This window comes from Nansenia antarctica (assembly GCF_963989245.1).
Source record: "Nansenia antarctica genome assembly, chromosome: 11".
NCBI classification, from domain to species: domain Eukaryota; kingdom Metazoa; phylum Chordata; class Actinopteri; order Argentiniformes; family Microstomatidae; genus Nansenia; species Nansenia antarctica.
The window spans coordinates 28,601,311-28,622,821 of NC_137681.1; positions in this window are offsets into that span (position 1 = coordinate 28,601,311).

Consider the following 21,511-nt stretch of genomic DNA (forward strand, 5'->3'; position numbering starts at 1 on the left):
TGCTCAACATCTGTAAGCCCCAACTGAACCTCTGACCAAGCAGTGGTCAGAGGCTAGGGAGGTGGCCCTCTGTCTTCTTTTTCCAAGAACAGGTGGAGTCCAGAACAGACCTGACGTGGCAGCACCAGGAGGGGACCAGCCAGGCCCAGACCCCCTCGGCCCAGAGGGAGGAGACCCAAGTGATGAGTGGAGCATGCGGGACACAGGGGAGTGTCTGGAAACTATTCAAACTCCAGATACCCAGTGTACCTGCATGCTCTCAGGTTTTCTTCCATCCTCTAGGTCCAGACCCTGCAGTAGACACGAAGGGCAACAGCCAGAGCCTAAGAGACCAGGGGACCTAAGAGCGGAAAGGCCGGACCCCGAGAGGAGTTTCCAAAGACCGCGACTCTTCCAGTAGGTGGCCAGTAGGTGGCATCTTTACCGTGACTGCCCAAGTTCCTATGCAAGTAGAGCCCGGGGCTATAGGGAATACGATAAATCCAACCAACCACCACCGCTCTGACACCTACCCAGGCTTCCAGACCCAGGAGCAGAGACCGGCTGGAACCAGCTACAGGCCCAGTCCCCTACCCGCCAACCCCCAACCCCCAGCCCGGAACAAGCTGAGAAGAGCCAGGCAGCTTTTTTCCTGGATAAGCTGTGTACAGGTTTTTCGCCTCTGCTTGCCTGCCATGCGCCGAGCTCTCTGGGCCTCTCCTCGGGGGCCTCCGGTCGGCCTGCGTGCTCGATCTGCTCCGCCGCTGGGGCGCCTGGTCCGGCTAGCCTCGTGAAGGGCTACAGGAGCCTGAGCCTGGTGGGCTGGGCCGGATGCGCCGGTGGTGGGGCGGGTCGGGTGAGTCGGGTGTGTGGGGTCCCTCGGGGGAGGGAGGTGGGGGAGCCACGGCTTTGCACTGGTGGGCAAACTGGATAGTAGTCGCTCTACAACTAGAGGGCTGCAGGGGAATTTTTTCCCGGATGCACAGCGAACAGGTTTTTTACCCCTGCCTCCTACCGACACTGGAACCTGGACACTGAACACTGAACACTGAACATTACACTACACTGGACAATACACTGAACACTGAGCACTTTAGTTAGGTTCATGTTGGTCGTTGTTGAATGTAATGTCTTAAATGTCTGATTGATTGATGATTGATTAATTGATTGTATACATGGTGTGTTTTTATAAAAACCAATAAAAAACACCTTTATGTTTGGGAAATGTGTTTCTAAAGTGTCTGGTCTCGCTATCCATGATGATTATGTAAGATATTCTTTTCAGAGCATGAATCAGGTGAATAGAAATTACTGTTCATTTTTTTTCCACCATTGATGATTGTCCATTGTTCCTCAAAAGAACATGGGTGGAAATTATGTTCTCTTCTTCTTTCGTGTAACGTCAGAGGTCCAACTCGGTGTCGCATAGCCATGCCCGCATCTCTGGTTCTAGGTCGAAGAGGCTGGCTTCTGAGGGTGGTCTATATAAGGGGCAGATGGTGATTATGTGGTCGGCGGTCTGCTCTGGGTCACCGCACTCGCATGCCGCACTGTCCGCCAGGCCCCACGCCTTCATTGATGTTTTAAAGCGACCGACACCAGTTCGTAGACGGTTCAGTGTGGTCCTTTGCCGGCGTGGTAGGTCGTCTCCTCCAATGGCGCCATCTCCTGGGTCCCAGATGTAGCGGTGGGTTCGGGAGGGCCCGGCTGACTCCCACTCCTGCTTCCAAGCTGCTGCCAACCATGCATCTCTGGAGATGTCCTCAGAGGTGGAGTTGAGCATGGCTTGTGCTGCCTTGTTGTAAGGGTGGCGGGTCTTGAGTCGGCTTGGAGGTGCTGGTGTTATGGTGGTGTTGTGCAGGATGTGCCAGTCATGCTTTTGTGCCTTCCTGGCCAGGGCGAGGGTGGCCGCTGCTATTCCCGCGAGGACTGGCAAGAGGGACACAGGGGTAGGCTTCAAGCATCCAGTAATTATTCTGAGGGAGGTATTGATAGCCACGTCGACCTTTCTCGCATGAGGGCTTCTGCTCCATACTGGGGCGCAGTATTCCGCTGCAGAGAAGACCAGGGCAAAAACAGGGAAAGGAAAAAACACATAACAACTGGAAAATAACAAACATTCAACAGCTAAACATCCAGATACCCCAAACTACGAACCCCCCGCCACCACCCCCAACCAGACAAACAACGACCGCACCAACGACTCAGACACTTGTAACTAGCAGACACCTGACAAATATCTCAACATCCACGACAGCACAGGCAAAAAAGAGACGGCAATTCTGGACTTCCAACACACAAACATGACCATTGCTCAACATCTGTAAGCCCCAACTGAACCTCTGACCAAGCAGTGGTCAGAGGCTAGGGAGGTGGCCCTCTGTCTTCTTTTTCCAAGAACAGGTGGAGTCCAGAACAGACCTGACGTGGCAGCACCAGGAGGGGACCAGCCAGGCCCAGACCCCCTCGGCCCAGAGGGAGGAGACCCAAGTGATGAGTGGAGCATGCGGGACACAGGGGAGTGTCTGGAAACTATTCAAACTCCAGATACCCAGTGTACCTGCATGCTCTCAGGTTTTCTTCCATCCTCTAGGTCCAGACCCTGCAGTAGACACGAAGGGCAACAGCCAGAGCCTAAGAGACCAGGGGACCTAAGAGCGGAAAGGCCGGACCCCGAGAGGAGTTTCCAAAGACCGCGACTCTTCCAGTAGGTGGCCAGTAGGTGGCATCTTTACCGTGACTGCCCAAGTTCCTATGCAAGTAGAGCCCGGGGCTATAGGGAATACGATAAATCCAACCAACCACCACCGCTCTGACACCTACCCAGGCTTCCAGACCCAGGAGCAGAGACCGGCTGGAACCAGCTACAGGCCCAGTCCCCTACCCGCCAACCCCCAACCCCCAGCCCGGAACAAGCTGAGAAGAGCCAGGCAGCTTTTTTCCTGGATAAGCTGTGTACAGGTTTTTCGCCTCTGCTTGCCTGCCATGCGCCGAGCTCTCTGGGCCTCTCCTCGGGGGCCTCCGGTCGGCCTGCGTGCTCGATCTGCTCCGCCGCTGGGGCGCCTGGTCCGGCTAGCCTCGTGAAGGGCTACAGGAGCCTGAGCCTGGTGGGCTGGGCCGGATGTGCCGGTGGTGGGGCGGGTCGGGTGAGTCGGGTGTGTGGGGTCCCTCGGGGGAGGGAGGTGGGGGAGCCACGGCTTTGCACTGGTGGGCAAACTGGATAGTAGTCGCTCTACAACTAGAGGGCTGCAGGGGAATTTTTTCCCGGATGCACAGCGAACAGGTTTTTTACCCCTGCCTCCTACCGACACTGGAACCTGGACACTGAACACTGAACACTGAACATTACACTACACTGGACAATACACTGAACACTGAGCACTTTAGTTAGGTTCATGTTGGTCGTTGTTGAATGTAATGTCTTAAATGTCTGATTGATTGATGATTGATTAATTGATTGTATACATGGTGTGTTTTTATAAAAACCAATAAAAAACACCTTTATGTTTGGGAAATGTGTTTCTAAAGTGTCTGGTCTCGCTATCCATGATGATTATGTAAGATATTCTTTTCAGAGCATGAATCAGGTGAATAGAAATTACTGTTCATTTTTTTTCCACCATTGATGATTGTCCATTGTTCCTCAAAAGAACATGGGTGGAAATTATGTTCTCTTCTTCTTTCGTGTAACGTCAGAGGTCCAACTCGGTGTCGCATAGCCATGCCCGCATCTCTGGTTCTAGGTCGAAGAGGCTGGCTTCTGAGGGTGGTCTATATAAGGGGCAGATGGTGATTATGTGGTCGGCGGTCTGCTCTGGGTCACCGCACTCGCATGCCGCACTGTCCGCCAGGCCCCACGCCTTCATTGATGTTTTAAAGCGACCGACACCAGTTCGTAGACGGTTCAGTGTGGTCCTTTGCCGGCGTGGTAGGTCGTCTCCTCCAATGGCGCCATCTCCTGGGTCCCAGATGTAGCGGTGGGTTCGGGAGGGCCCGGCTGACTCCCACTCCTGCTTCCAAGCTGCTGCCAACCATGCATCTCTGGAGATGTCCTCAGAGGTGGAGTTGAGCATGGCTTGTGCTGCCTTGTTGTAAGGGTGGCGGGTCTTGAGTCGGCTTGGAGGTGCTGGTGTTATGGTGGTGTTGTGCAGGATGTGCCAGTCATGCTTTTGTGCCTTCCTGGCCAGGGCGAGGGTGGCCGCTGCTATTCCCGCGAGGACTGGCAAGAGGGACACAGGGGTAGGCTTCAAGCATCCAGTAATTATTCTGAGGGAGGTATTGATAGCCACGTCGACCTTTCTCGCATGAGGGCTTCTGCTCCATACTGGGGCGCAGTATTCCGCTGCAGAGAAGACCAGGGCTTGGGTGGATATTCTTAGCGTCTTAGCTGAGGCTCCCCAGGTTGTACCAGCAAGGCGGCGGATCAGCGCGGCCCTGGATGTCACTTTGGCCTTGACTTCTTCCAGGTGTTGCTTGAAGGATAATGTCCGATCCAGGCGCACTCCAAGGTACTTCGGGGCTTGCTGGACCTCCAGACATTTGTTGTCAACGCGCACCTCAAGTTCCCTCCTGGCTTCTCTGGTGCTAAGGTGGTATGCCGCTGCGACTGTCTTTCCGACACTGAGTTGTAGACGCCACCTTTGAAGGTATGCTACCAGTGTGCCTATGTCTACGTTAAGACCCTCTTCCATCGCCTTCCACGTTGGTCGGCTCAGCATGATGGCAAGATCGTCTGCGTAGCCATACTTTCTAGATGCTGTATCAGGTAGGTCGTGGATGTAAACGTTGAACAGCATCGGCGAGAGAACAGACCCCTGCGGTACCCCGTTCCTCAGTCTTCTGAGCCTACTGCACTGGCCACTGCTGGTCTGTAAGATGAAGCTGCGGTTGGAAAGTGTCTCCATGATGAACTTCACCATGTGGCGGTCCGGTATTGTCCTCAGCAGCTTCAGGTGAAGTCCCCGGTGCCAGGATATGTTCTGAGTGGGTACTTCTGCCACAGAAATAAGTAATTCGTTAAAAAAGAAAAAAGAAAAAGCAAGTTCAATTAATTAGTGGGAATTTGATCAAGACAGTTTTGAACAATTCTCATGATTTATGTTTAGCAGAACCGTCATAGCATGCTGTTCAATTTCCTTTTTGGAATCAGTACCATTATATTCTCCAAGTATGGAGGGAAGGGTAATTGGAAAATTGTTGATCTATGACTTACATAATTTGATTACAACAAGTGGTGACGCTTGAGAATGCAATAGAACACCGCGATGCAAATGCTGTTCTCAAGACGTTCCACACTTTGTACATTAAATGACACACCAAGACTATACTTTCAAGGGATCATTTCTATAGTTTTATGCTTGGGAAATGTGTTTCTAAAGTGTCTGGTCTCGCTATCCATGATGATTATGTAAGATATTCTTTTCAGAGCATGAATCAGGTGAATAGAAATGACTGTTCATTTTTTTTCCACCATTGATGATTGTCCATTGTTCCTCAAAGGAACATGGGTGGAAAGAATATGTTCTCAATAGAGCCGGCCTCTATTGAGATAGCCACCAGCAGCACACCGCAGATCCACCTCCCCTCCCAATCAGACAGTGAAAATGACTGGAGCTTGGCTCAACCAAAACGCAAAAGACCACAAAAAAAGGCAATCCGGAAAAAACCAGACAAAAAGACTACTCCAGAACCCAAACCCCAACGCCATACAGGTAAGCCGGCTCCCCCCCCCCAAACCCTCCTCCCCACCCTCTTCCTCTCTCCAGTCATCACATGCTCCTCACCCTGCACAGCCCACCAGCCACCCCCAGTCCATGCTCACCGGACCGTACGGGCCACCGAAAATCACCTCATCAACAACACAGATGAGGGGGCCACCAGGCAGTCAGAGGGGAGACAACCCCCACACCATGAGCAGCCAAGGGGAGGTACCACACTATCTGGCCCCCAACGACCCATTGGAGGGCCTCAACCTCATGTGCAATAACTTAGCAAAAATTGGAACAAACCAAATCCAAGAACCATGAGGATAACAATCTCATCTCTCAACACCAGAAGCCTCCGGCAACCAGACAAACGGGAGGTCGTCTACCAGTACATCACCCAACATCAGTCAGACATGTATATCCTCCAGGAGTGCGCCATCCCATTCAAGGAGATGGACGCCACCCTGGAGGAGGAATGGACACGGGGGGACTCTCTCTGGTCAGGCTCAAACATTGATAGAGCTGATGGGGTCGGCATTTTGGTGGCCAACCCTTTTCTGCAGACCAAAAAGGGGGAGGTTGTAGAGAGCGGGCGAATCCTGGTTCTGGACCTAGAGATCCAGGGTTCGCCGCTGAGGGTCATCAATGTGTACGGCCCAACCAACGTGGCCAAGAGAGTCTCCCTTTTCAAGAAACTTCGGTCTCTCCTCCTCATCCCCACACCAGTCCTAGTGGGGGGAGATTTCAACTGTGCCCTCCGGGATGAGGACCGCAGCAGGCCCAGGAGAGACCGATCCACTACAGAACTTCAGTCCATCATAGACGACTTCCAACTGGTAGACGCCGGTGGCACCTCCCCGCCGACACACACAAGGGTGAGTTCCTCCGGGAATTCTTCCTCCAGGATAGACATGTTCTTGCTCTCGCCAGGTCTGAGGATGGGAACCCTGACCAGCCAGGCGGCCCACTTCTCGGACCACAGGATGTTGACAGTGTCCCTGGAATGGGATGGCCAAACAAGAGCGGGTAGGGGTACCTGGAGGATGAATACATCGATCCTTCAGGACCCAACAGTGGTGCATTCCTTCTCCAGGCGCTACCTGGAGTGGAGGACCCTAAAAGAACTGTTCGACTCCCCGATAGAGTGGTGGGAGATGGTTAAGGCCAGGACAAAGGGCTACTTCGGGTCAGTCGGAAGGAGGAAAGCGGCAGAACAGAGGGCCAGGTTTCAACACCACAACGCGGCCCTCCAACGCCTAAGTCTCCTACAACTGGGTGGTCTGGATGTGGCCCGAGAACTGGCTGAGACCAAACAACACCTTGCCACCCTCTACCGGGAGCAACAACAAAAGAAACAGTTCAGGGAAAAACTCCAGGGCCTGGAGGAGGAGGAGAAATGCACACGCCACTTCTTCCGCAAGGCACGGTCAAAACACAAGCCTATCCTGTCCCTATACGACACCAATGGGGACACCGTGTCAGACAGAGGCAACATCCCGGGGGTGGCAAGAGAGTTCTACGAGAGTCTCTACAACATCAAGACAACCGACGAGACTCTCATGGCCACCTTCCTGGATGGTCTGGACCGGGTCCCCGAGGGTGGTGAGAGTGAGAACCCAGAGCTGACCACGGAGGAGCTCACCCGGGCCGTGCACTCCTTGAATACACACAAGGCCCCTGGACCGGATGGGATCCCAGCAGAGTTCTACAAGACTCTCTGGGATCTCCTCAAGGAGGACTTGGCGGAGGTCTTCAAAGCCGTCTACAGGGAAGGGAGGCTTGGAGAGTCAATGAGACAGAGTACGGTCACACTGATCCCCAAGAAAGGGGACCTCAAGGACCTCCGGAACTGGCGCCCCATCAATCTCCTCCCAGTGGACTATAAAATCATGACAAAAGCCCTCACCCAACGGTTTCAAACCCTCCTCCCCTCAGTTATAGCCCCTGACCAGACCTGTAGCGTCCCCGGTAGGTCCATCAATGACAACCTGCTCCTGGTGAGAGACCTCATCCTGCACTCCCAGGAGCGGAGGTCCCCTTTAGGCCTTCTCAGCCTGGATCAGGAGAAGGCCTTTGACAGGGTTAACCATGGTTTCCTGCAGAGGGTGCTGAGAGGCATGAACTTCCCCCAGCACCTGCTCAACTGGACCGAACTCTGCTACAACAACATCACGAGCAGAGTTCGGATCAACAACCAGTTGACAGACCCCTTCCCCATCAAAGCTGGAGTACGGCAGGGATGCCCCTTGGCCCCTCTACTGTACGTCATCTACCTGGAGCCGTTCCTACGGAAGATCAGGAGCTCCCCCAACATCATGGGCTACCCTCTACCAGGGGCCCGGGGGGAGAGGCTCAAGGTGGTGGCGTACATGGACGACATTACCATCGTCGGCACGGATAGTCGCTCCATTTCCACAGCAACGAAAGTGGTGGAGGACTACTGTGCAGCCACTGGCGCCCTGATCAATAGGGGTAAGTGTGAGCTGTTTCTGTCGCAGCACTGGCAGGAGAACCTGGCAACCTCCTTCCCTGTAAAGACGGAAAACATTAAGCTGCTGGGGATCACCTACCAGAAAGATGGAGGAGCCTCCGGCAGCTGGAAGGAGACCATCCGCCAGGTCCAAAAGAAGATCTGTGAGTGGAGTGCACGGCCTCTCACAATGACAGGCAAGATCCTGGTCCTGAAGGCTATTGTTCTTCCCATTCTCCTTTACCTGGGCAGGGTGTTTCCCCCAGACAGAGCAGTATCCAAAACCATCGAAAGGATCATGTTTACCTTTGTCTGGGGGAGCCAGATGGAAAAACTAAAACGCACCACCCTGTACAAAACAGTGGAGAATGGGGGGAAAGGGGTCCCAGACATCCTAAACATCATTAGGGCACAGGGACTCTCCAACCTCATCAACAACATCAACAACAAAGATAGGAAAGCCAGGTTCTTTGAAATATACTATGCCACACCCATCCTCCGGACACTCAGGGTGACCGCATCAATAAATCACACTGTGCCCTACAGCTGGGACCCCCCTCCTGTCTACAAGATATGGAGGGACTTTGCCTTCAAGACAGGATTGTCCGCGGCTGGGCTGGCCTCATGGAAATACAAAGACATTATGACCTTCATAAGGTCGAAGGAAACCATTACTCACCCCAAGGCCAGCACAGCCGTGGACTCCAAACAGGTATGGAAAAACATTAATCATAAATGTACTAACAATAAACAAAAAGACATTGCCTGGATGGCTGCTCATGGTTGTCTCCCCACTAGGGAATTCTTGCATAGGCGGCACATCGCAACGACTGAGAAATGCCCCCACGGATGCACGGACACAGAACACATTAACCACCTGTTCTGTGAGTGCTCCGTGGCCAGGCGGGTCTGGGCCCTGTTTGTTCCCTCTGTCTCCCTAAACAGCCTGCTGACCCTGCCCCGCTTGACGGGCGATAACATCCTGTATGGTCCTCCCGGGGGGTGCACAACCCCCCAACTACAACAACAGTGGAGGATCATCAGCGCCGTCAAGCAGGTACTCTGGGAGACGAGGAACATCAGGGTCTATCAGAAACAGAGCGTCCACCTGACAACCCTGAGGAGGAGAATCACCCTCTGCCTCAGGGACCATGCTATTGTTGACTTTAAAAATAACCCGGATCAAGCAAGAGCGGTGTGGGGGGTGGAGAGATGGAAGGACGTCATCCTCTAAACCCCCCCCCATGCCGCGCCGCATCGACCAACCCCCCCCCAACCCGGGCCTACCTCACTACACCACCAGTTCCTGCACTATCACCTTCACCACTGTTCCAGCACAAGCCCTGGTCAGCAGTATCACCATCACAAGGACCAGGAGAGGAGCAGCGCACAACACCAACAGGGAAGTTTACTGCACCTTCCACCACCTACACATGTACACAGCACTGACCCACTTCCTACTCTCACCAGAATATCAACACACACAACCCACAGCCGAACCAGCCGTCTCTGCCAGCACCACCAGCACCAGGATGATCAACACCACTGGGTCACAGGGAAGTACTGATCACCCGCCTGACACCAAAATGCACACTACACAAACCATGCACACCTCCCTTCTCTCACTCCTGTATCTTTTCAGGCACATGTCATATCCAGCTCTGACACCTACCCAGGCTTCCAGACCCAGGAGCAGAGACCGGCGGGAACCACCACGTCACCCCAGCACCAACCCCAGGTTCCAACTCAGCGACCCCAAACCCCCTGTTCCGGGCCCCCCCCCCCCAACTCCAGGCCCCCAGCTACAGGCCCAGTCCCCTACCCGCCAACCCCCAACCCCCAGCCCGGAACAAGCTGAGAAGAGCCAGGGAGCTTTTTCCCTGGATAAGCTGTGTACAGGTTTTTCGCCTCTGCTTGCCTGCCATGCGCCGAGCTCTCTGGGCCTCTCCTCAGGGGCCTCCGGTCGGCCTGCGTGCTCGATCTGCTCCGCCGCTGGGGCGCCTGGTCCGGCTAGCCTCGTGAAGGGCTACAGGAGTCTGAGCCTGGTGGGCTGGGCCGGACGCGCCGGTGGTGGGGCGGGTCGGGTGAGTCGGGTGTGTGGGGTCCCTCGGGGGAGGGAGGTGGGGGAGCCACGGCTTTGCACTGGTGGGCAAACTGGATAGTAGTCGCTCTACAACTAGAGGGCTGCAGGGGAATTTTTTCCCGGATGCACAGCGAACAGGTTTTTTACCCCTGCCTCCTAACGACACTGGAACCTGGACACTGAACACTGAACACTGAACACTACACTGGACAATACACTGAACACTGAGCACTTTAGTTAGTTTAATGTTGGTTGTTGTTGAATGTAATGTCTTAAATGTCTGATTGTTTGATTAATTGATTGTATACACGGTGTTGCGTTTTTATAAAAACCAATAAAAAACACCTTTATGCTTGGGAAATGTGTTTCTAAAGTGTCTGGTCTCGCTATCCATGATGATTATGTAAGATATTCTTTTCAGAGCATGAATCAGGTGAATAGAAATGACTGTTCTTTTTTTTTCCACCATTGATGATTGTCCATTGTTCCTCAAAGGAACATCAGTGGAAAGAATATGTTCTGAGTGGGTACGTCTGCCACAGAAATAAGTAATTTGTTAAAAATAAAAAAATAAAAAGCAAGTTCAATTAATTAGGGGGAATTTGATCAAGACAGTTTTGAACAATTCTCATGATTTATGTTTAGCAGAACCGTCATAGCATGCTGTTCAATTTCCTTTTTGGAATCAGTACCATTATATTCTCCAAGGATGGAGGGAAGGGTAATTGGAAAATTGTTGATCTATGACTTACATAATTTGATTACAACAAGTGGTGACTCTTGAGAATGCAATAGAACACCGCGATGCAAATGCTGTTCTCAAGACGTTCCACACTTTGTACATTAAATGACACACCAAGACTATACTTTCAGGGATCATTTCTATAGTTTTATGCTTGCAAGGCCGTGGTATGTAAAATCTGCCGCCAAGACCACCCGACGTCGGAGTGCACCACGACCAGACCTTGCAACCTGTGCGGGGGACAGTGGCATCTTTACCGTGACTGCCCAAGTTCCTATGCAAGTAGAGCCCGGGGCTATAAATCCAACCAACCACCACCCCAACCCACACCCCAACCCACACCCAACATGGAGGAAGAGAAGGGAGAGACGGAGGAGGACCGGCGCTCGAGCGATGGGGGGGACGATCAGAGCTCGAGCGACGGAGAAGGAGAAGGAGAGGAACCAACCGTCCCAGCACCCCCTACAGACAACCTCAACACCCCCCCCCCTCCTAAACCCCATTACCACCTCCACCCCCCGCAAAAACACCATGAAGGGGGAGCCGGCCTCTATTGAGATAGCCACCAGCAGCACACTGCAGATCCACCTCCCCTCCCAATCAGACAGTGAAAATGACTGGAGCTTGGCTCAACCAAAACGCAAAAGACCACAAAAAAAGGCAATCCGAAAAAAAACTGACAAAAAGACTACTCCAGAACCCAAACCCCAACGCCATACAGGTAAGCCGGCTCCCCCCCCCCAAACCCTCCTCCCCACCCTCTTCCTCTCTCCAGTCATCACATGCTCCTCACCCTGCACAGCCCATCAGCCACCCCCAGTCCATGCTCACCGGACCGTACGGGCCACCGAAAATCACCTCATCAACAACACAGATGAGGGGGCCACCAGGCAGTCAGTGGGGAGACAACCCCCACACCATGAGCAGCCAAGGGGAGGTGCCACACTATCTGGCCCCCAACGACCCATTGGAGGGCCTCATCCTCATTTGCAATAACTTAGCAAAAATTGGAACAAACCAAATCCAAGAACCATGAAGATAACAATCTCATCTCTCAACACCAGAAGCCTCCGGCAACCAGACAAACGGGAGGTCGTCTACCAGTACATCACCCAACATCAGTCAGACATGTATATCCTCCAGGAGTGCGCCATCCCATTCAAGGAGATGGACGCCACCCTGGAGGAGGAATGGACACGGGGGGACTCTCTCTGGTCAGGCTCAAACATCGATAGAGCTGATGGGGTCGGCATATTGGTGGCCAACCCTTTTCTGCAGACCAAAAAGGGGGAGGTTGTAGAGAGCGGGCGAATCCTGGTTCTGTACCTAGAGATCCACGGTTCGCCGCTGAGGGTCATCAATGTGTACGGCCCAAACAACGTGGCCAAGAGAGTCTCCCTTTTCAAGAAACTTCGGTCTCTCCTCCTCATTCCCACACCAGTCCTAGTGGGGGGAGATTTCAACTGTGCCCTCCGGGATGAGGACCGCAGTAGGCCCAGGAGAGACCGATCCACTACAGAACTTCAGTCCATCATAGACGACTTCCAACTGGTAGACGCCGGTGGCACCTCCCCGCCGACACACACAAGGGTGAGTTCCTCCGGGAATTCTTCCTCCAGGATAGACATGTTCTTGCTCTCGCCAGGTCTGAGGATGGGGCCGCAATTCATTACGAAAAATCAGAACGGGAGCAAACCCGAATGCCAAAGTTAACTCTCTGCAACGCGAGATCACTGATAAAAAAGACGGATGAATATGAACTATTGCTGAAAACCTTAGATGCCGACATCGGATGCGTTACTGAAACGTGGGCTCATGACAATATACCTGATGAATCGCTGTCAGTAAAGGACTACCAACTCTTTAGAAGAGACAGGATAAATGGAAAAAGCGGAGGGGGTGTGGCTGTGTACTGTCATGAGAGACTGCAGGCAAAAAGGAGAAAGGATCTGGAGAGCGATGACACCGAATGTGTGTGGGTCCAACTACAACCACGTCGGACCCCCAGCAGTGTCTCAACTATCATTGTGGGGAATCTCTATCACCCCCCCTGGGCAAATAAAAAACCTCACCAGGACAGAACTCTGGAGTATTTGATAAACACCATAGACGCAATTAAAGCGTCCTCCCCCCATATGGGACTATATTTATGTGGAGATTTTAACAAACTACCCACAAAAATGTTAACCTCCTCCCACCCTGATATTCGGCAGATAGTCAAACATCAGACCCGAGGGCAGGCCACCCTAGACTTGATTTTTACGAACATGGCTAAACTCTATAGCCCTCCAACCACCCTTGCCCCCCTGGGTTCCAGCGACCACAAGTGTCTGGTGTTGAGCCCAATAAACACAACAGGGCAGAAACAACAGGTGAAGCGAAGGAGGAGCCGGTTAGTGACGAACGAAAGAAAAGAGGCTCTTGCAACATGCATAGCTATGACTGACTGGTCTGCTGTTTACGAGGTTGAGGACATCACCAACAAAGTAGCAAGTTTTAACAACTATATCCAGACAGCGATGGACATATGCTTGCCTGTGAGACAGAAAAAAATAACAACCGCGGACAAACCGTGGATGACGGAGAAAATAAAGCAGGCTATAAAGAAAAGACAAAAAGCCTACAACAAATGGGGAAAAGTTGGAAAATGGAACGAAATTAGAAACTACATCCAAAGACTTATCCACAAGGCCAAAACAAGATACTATAAAAATGAAATGCAAAATCTAAAGAAAAAGAACCCCAAGCAGTGGTGGGACTTTATAAACAAAGGCCTAGGACGAACTAAATCACCCGATGCAAGAATCACAATACAGGGAGTTGAAGAAAACACAGTTGCAGAAGCGCTGAACAACTTCTTTGCCAAGTCATGGACTAAAACAACACCCTACTGTGTTTTCCCATTACCTGGACCCCCCACACAAAGTGACATCTGTAGCATAGGTGAGATGAAGCTAGCCCTTACTCGGCTGGACCCCCGGAAAGCAAGTGGGCCGGACGGTATTCCAACCTGGCTGCTTAAAGAACTGGCAGAGGACAGGAAGTACCTGTTGTCGAAACAACAAAGTATCTGGGATACCATCTGGATAAAAAGCTGACTGGAGATGTGCACATTGAGAAGGCAATAAAAACTGCCTCCAAGCGGCTGCACTATCTCACGGTCATGGCAAGACACGGTCTACCTGCGGATGACCTCATCACCATCTACACCACTCTCATCAGGCCGTGTCTGGAATACAGCTCAGTGCTCTTGGTGGGCTGCTCTAAAAAACAACAGGCTGAGCTAGAGCGAGTCCAGACACGTGCCTGCAGAATCATCAGAAGGAGAGCTGGTGAGATCTCACAACCCCTACCATCACTCCAGACAAGGAGGGAGGAGGCCGCAGTGAAGCTGGTCAGGAACATGCATGACGAGCAACACCCTCTGCATGACCTGCTGCCTCCAACACAAGGCAGCTGCACTGCCAGGACACTGAGGAACCAGCACAAGCTGGCTGAGCCGAGGGCCAAGACCAGCAGGCTGAGGAACTCAACCCTGCATACTGCAGTTAGACTGTACAATGACAATATCAAGACTCACACATAATACAGCATGGCTACCATGACTGCTACCTGCCCTTGCTTTGCCGCCTTGAAATATTTTTAAACTTTAAAATTGTTGTGTAATTGTTGTGCTGCTAATATTGTGTGTCATATCTATGTAAGTTCTGCAGTTTTTCAGTGGGGCCTTGGCTCCACTGCAAGCATGAATTAATAAAATCAAATCAAATCAAATCAAACCCTGACCAGCCAGGCGGCCCACTTCTCGGACCACAGGATGTTGACAGTGTCCCTGGAATGGGACGGCCAAACAAGAGCGGGTAGGGGAACTTGGAGGATGAATACATCGATCCTTCAGGACCCAACAGTGGTGCATTCCTTCTCCAGGCGCTACCTGGAGTGGAGGACCCTAAAAGAACTGTTCGACTCCCCGATAGAGTGGTGGGAGATGGTTAAGGCCAGGACAAGCGGCAGAACAGAGGGCCAGGTTTCAACACCACAACGCGGCCCTCCAACGCCTGAGTCTCCTACAGCTGGGTGGTCTGGATGTGGCCCGAGAACTGGCCGAGACCAAACAACACCTTGCCACCCTCTACCGGGAGCAACAACAAAAGAAACAGTTCAGGGAAAAACTCCAGGGCCTGGAGGAGGAGGAGAAATGCACACGCCACTTCTTCCGCAAGGCACGGTCAAAACACAAGCCTATCCTGTTTCTATACGACACCAATGGGGACACCGTGTCAGACAGAGGCAACATCCCGGGGGTGGCAAGAGAGTTCTACGAGAGTCTCTACAACATCAAGACAACCGACGAGACTCTCATGGCCACCTTCCTGGATGGTCTGGACCGGGTCCCCGAGGGTGGTGAGAGTGAGAACCCAGAGCTGACCACGGAGGAGCTCACCCGGGCCGTGCACTCCTTGAATACACACAAGGCTCCTGGACCGGACGGGATCCCAGCAGAGTTTTACAAGACTCTCTGGGATCTCCTGGAGGAGGACTTGGCGGAGGTCTTCAAAGCCGTCTACATGGAAGGGAGGCTTGGAGAGTCAATGCGACAGAGTACGGTCACACTGATCCCCAAGAAAGGGGACCTCAAGGACCTCCGGAACTGGCGCCCCATCAATCTCCTCCCAGTGGACTATAAAATCATGACAAAAGCCCTCACTCAACGGTTTCAAACCCTCCTCCCCTCAGTTATAGCCCCTGACCAAACCTGTAGCGTCCCCGGTAGGTCCATCAACGACAACCTGCTCCTGGTGAGAGACCTCACTGCACTCCCAGGAGCGGAGGTCCCCTTTAGGCCTTCTCAGCCTGGATCAGGAGAAGGCCTTTGACAGGGTTAGCCATGGTTTCCTGCAGAGGGTGCTGAAGGGCATGAACTTCCCCCAGCACCTGCTCAACTGGACCGAACTCTGCTACAACAACATCACGAGCAGAGTTCGGATCAACAACCAGTTGACAGACCCCTTCCCCATCAAAGCGGGAGTACGGCAGGGATGCCCCTTGGCCCCTCTGCTGTACGTCATCTACCTGGAGCCGTTCCTACGGAAGATCAGGAGCTCCCCCAACATCATGGGCTACCCTCTACCAGGGGCCCGTGGGGAGAGGCTCAAGGTGGTGGCGTACATGGACGACATCACCATCGTCGGCACAGATAGTCGCTCCATTTCCACAGCAACAAAAGTGGTGGAGGACTACTGTGCAGCCACTGGCGCCCTGATCAATAGGGGTAAGTGTGAGCTGTTTCTGTCGCAGCACTGGCAGGAGAACCTGGCAACCTCCTTCCCTGTAAAGACGGAAAACATTAAGCTGCTGGGGATCACCTACCAGAAAGATGGAAGGGCCTCCGGCAGCTGGAAGGAGACCATCCGCCAGGTCCAAAAGAAGATCTGTGAGTGGAGTGCACGGCCCCTCACAATGACAGGCAAGATCCTGGTCCTGAAGGCTATTGTTCTTCCCATTCTCCTTTACCTGGGCAGGGTGTTTCCCCCAGACAGAGCAGTATCCAAAACCATCGAAAGGATCATGTTTACCTTTGTCTGGGGGAGCCAGATGGAAAAACTAAAACGCACCACCCTGTACAAAACAGTGGAGAATGGGGGGAAAGGGGTCCCAGACATCCTAAACATCATTAGGGCACAGGGACTCTCCAAACTCATCAACAACATCAACAACAAAGATAGGAAAGCCAGGTTCTTTGAAATATTCTATGCCACACCCATCCTCCGGACACTCAGGGTGACCGCATTAATAAATCACACTGTGCCCTACAGCTGGGACCCCCCTCCAGTCTACAAGATATGGAGGGACTTTGCCTTCAGGACAGGATTGTCCGCGGCTGGGCTGGCCTCATGGAAATACAAAGACATTATGACCTTCATAAGGTCGAAGGAAACCATTACTCACCCCAAGGCCAGCACAGCCGTGGACTCCAAACAGGTATGGAAAAACATTCATCATAAATGTACTAACAATAAACAAAAAGACATTGCCTGGATGGCTGCTCATGGTTGTCTCCCCACTAGGGAATTCTTTCATAGGCGGCACATCGCAAAGACTGAGAAATGCCCCCACGGATGCACGGACACAGAACACATTAACCACCTGTTCTGTGAGTGCTCCGTGGCCAGGCGGGTCTGGGCCCTGTTTGTTCCCTCTGTCTCCCTAAACAGCCTGCTGACCCTGCCCCGCTTGACGGCCGAGAACATCCTGTATGGTCCTCCCGGGGGGTGCACAACCCCCCAACTACAACAACAGTGGAGGATCATCAGCGCCGTCAAGCAGGTACTCTGGGAGACGAGGAACATCAGGGTCTATCAGAAACAGAGCGTCGACCTGACAACCCTGAGGAGGAGAATCACCCTCTTCCTCAGGGACCATGCTATTATTGACTTTAAAAATAACCCGGATCAAGCAAGAGCGGTGTGGGGGGTGGAGAGATGGAAGGACGTCATCCTCTAAACCGCCCCCCATGCCGCGCCGCATCGCCCAACCCCCCCCCACCCCGGGCCTACCTCACTACACCACCAGTTCCTGCACTATCACCTTCACCACCGTTCCAGCACAAGCCCTGGTCAGCAGTATCACCATCACAAGGACCAGGAGAGGAGCAGCGCACAACACCAACAGGGAAGTTTACTGCACCTTCCACCACCTACACATGTACACAGCACTGACCCACTTCCTACCCTCACCAGAATATCACCACACACAACCCACAGCCGAACCAGCCGTCTCTGCCAGCACCACCAGCACCAGGATGACCAACATGAAAACCTCAACTATCATCCCAGTCCCGAAGAAAAGCACGGTGAGCTGCCTAAACGACTACCGCCCGGTGGCACTCACACCAATCATCATGAAGTGCTTCGAGAAACTAGTCCGGGCCCACATACTCACACGCCTCCCGCCCAACCTGGATCCATACCAGTTCGCCTACAGAGCCCACAGGTCCACAGAGGACGCCATAGCGACGACTCTCCACGCCACTCTATCCCACCTGGAGAGGGGAAACAGCTACGCGAGACTGCTCTTCGTGGACTTCAGCTCCGCCTTTAACACCATCCTTCCAGACAGGCTAGTGACCAAACTACTAGACCTGGGTCTATCACACTCTATATGTGCGTGGATCAAGGACTTCCTGACCGACCGCCCCCAGAGGGTGCGGGTGGGCCCCCACACCTCCACAGCCCTCAGCCTCAGCACTGGGTCACCCCAGGGCTGCGTGCTAAGCCCCATCCTCTTCAACCTCTACACCCACGACTTCACCCCCATCCACCCCAGCAACTACATCGTAAAGTTTGCAGACGACACCACCGTGGTGGGATGTATCTCGGGGGGGGACGAGGCGGCGAACAGGGATGAGGTAGAGCAATTGAGCAAGCTGTGCAAGGTTAACAACCTGCTGCTAAACAAGTCAAAGACCCAGGAATTCATCGTAGACTTCAGGAGGAAAAAGTCTGAGATCCTGCCCCTGCTCATCGACGGAGAGAGCGTGGAGATAGTCTCAAACCTCCGATTCCTGGGACACAACATGCGGGATGACCTGGCCTGGAAGGACAACACTAAAGGCACCATCAAGAGGGCACAACAGCGGCTATACACCCTGAGATGCCTCAAGAAACAACACAGCAAGAAGGAGATGCTGGTGGCCTTCTACCACGGCGCAGTGGAGAGTATCCTCACCTTCGGCATCTCCAACTGGTTCCACAGCTGCACGGCAGCGGAGAGAAGCGATCTACAGAGAGTCGTGAGAACAGCACAGAGGATCACCGGCGCCCCCCTCCCCTCTCTGGAGGAGCTGTACAAAACACGCTGTCTCAGGAGGGCCTCCAAGATCTCCAAGGGCCCGACCCACCCTGGGCACGAACACTTTGTCAAGCTGCCCTCGAACAGGAGGTACAGGACCCCGGCCGCTAAGACAAACAGACTGAAGGACAGCTTCTACCACAGGGCCGTCAAGGCCCTGAACACAGAAAAGGCCTAAGTTCTGGGCCCAGGACAGTCCGGACGGATTGTATGGCAGCTAGTGCTGAGGCACAAACATGTACATTTTCAAGCCTGCAAACTGTGACACTTTAAAATAATGTGAAAAAATACTTTCTTGTGAAATATGACAACCCTAGTTGACTATCTGTGCAGTATAGTACAGTGGATTGTGTACATAGCCTCTATTGATGTAAACCAGCTCCTTACCTTCTTGTGATTTTATGCATCTATGCTTTTTCCAAATGTGTTTCTTTTTCCTTTCCTAAACACCAGGGGAGCCTCCCCTCCTAAATTTCGTTGTTTGGTACCTGTACTGTAGCAATGACAAATAAAGTCTATCTATCTATCACTGGGTCACAGGGAAGTACTGATCACCCGCCTGACACCAAAATGCACACTACACAAACCATGCACACCTCCCTTCTCTCACTCCTGTATCTTTTCAGGCACATGTCATATCCAGCTCTGACACCTACCCAGGCTTCCAGACCCAGGAGCAGAGACCGGCGGGAACCACCACGTCACCCCAGCACCAACCCCAGGTTCCAACTCAGCGACCCCAAACCCCCTGTTCCGGGCCCCCCCCCCCAACTCCAGGCCCCCAGCTACAGGCCCAGTCCCCTACCCGCCAACCCCCAACCCCCAGCCCGGAACAAGCTGAGAAGAGCCAGGGAGCTTTTTCCCTGGATAAGCTGTGTACAGGTTTTTCGCCTCTGCTTGCCTGCCATGCGCCGAGCTCTCTGGGCCTCTCCTCGGGGGCCTCAGGTCGGCCTGCGTGCTCGATCTGCTCCGCCGCTGGGGCGCCTGGTCCGGCTAGCCTCGTGAAGGGCTACAGGAGTCTGAGCCTGGTGGGCTGGGCCGGATGCGCCGGTGGTGGGGCGGGTCGGGTGAGTCGGGTGTGTGGGGTCCCTCCGGGGAGGGAGGTGGGGGAGCCACGGCTTTGCACTGGTGGGCAAACAGGATAGTAGTCGCTCTACAACTAGAGGGCTGCAGGGGAATTTTTTCCCGGATGCACAGCGAACAGGTTTTTTACCCCTGCCTCCTACCGACACTGGAACCTGGACACTGAACACTGAACACTGAACATTACACTACACTGGACAATACACTGAACACTGAGCACTTTAGTTAGTTTAATGTTGGTTGTTGTTGAATGAAATGTCTTAAATGTCTGATTGTTTTATGATTGAGTAATTGATTGTATACACGGTGTTGCGTTTTTATAAAAACCAATAAAAAACACCTTTATGCTTGGGAAATGTGTTTCTAAAGTGTCTGGTCTCGCTATCCATGATGATTGGGAACTGGACACCGTCAACCGCGAGTGAACGCTGGCGCGATTAGCTGCCGCTGCTCCGGTTGTTTTGAATGTTTTTATGATTATTATTAGTTTGCAGCAGATCATCTACTCCTGGCGAACGTGGTACCATTGGTCTCTACCCTGGGCTTACTGTCAAATCGATCTGTTTGTCAGTATTGTTTGTGTTAGCTCAAACGTTACCTACCGTGTTGAAGCTCCACTCACCCAGCCACTCACCCAGCCTCTGCTGCCGCTGTTCGGTGAACGTAACGTCTGCCAGTTCATCATGTGGATCTACAATCTCGCTGTGAGCTTTATGCTCCTGTGGACTGTCCTATCCTTCTTGATTTATCCAGCGTCAACTCTGATCCAATACATGAGTGCGGAGCTCCACCAACTCCGTTCCTACCAATCTGCTCCCCCGTCTGTGCTGCATCGTTTTCCGGACGTCGCTCGCCTTCCTCGTCGGAGGTATATCCATCGCGGAGCCGGACGAAGCTACCACATCGACGACTCCACTGCAATAAGCTCCATCTGGTCCTCCACCCGCCGCCACCCTCCGAGAAACACCTGCAGGAGAGTGGACCGTGGCGCGCTGGCTGGCCTGGCCAGGTCGGCTAGCGTTGGCTTCTCCAACCAGCACTCCGATCTCAAATTTGGTTTATTTAACATCCGCTCCCTCACTGGCAAGGGACAACTACTACAGGACCTCCTCCTCGACCGCAAGTATGACTTTCTTTGTTTAACAGAGACTTGGCAACAACCCAATGACTTCTCTCAGATGAACGAGTCTACTCCACCTGGGTTTGTTTACAACTGCCAGCCCCGTCTCACCGGCAGAGGGGGGGGTCTCGCGATAATCCACCGCGAGTCCTGGAAGGTCTCTCCTGTCACTCTGCCAGTGTCTCATTCTTTTGAGTCTGTGGCTCTACAACTAAATGGACCTACCCCAACTGTTTTAGTTAATATCTACCGCCCACCCAAACCAAACAAGGATTTCTTTGATGAATTCAACACATTTCTCACCCACATCTGTTCACTCTCATCCAACATAATTCTGTTAGGTGATTTAAATATTCACATGGATAATAGTAATCATGCTCTCACTAAGGACTTCATCTCTTGCCTGGACAGTTTTGGTCTCCAACAATATATTGACTTCCCTACCCATTCTAAAGGTCATATTTTGGACTTGGTCTGT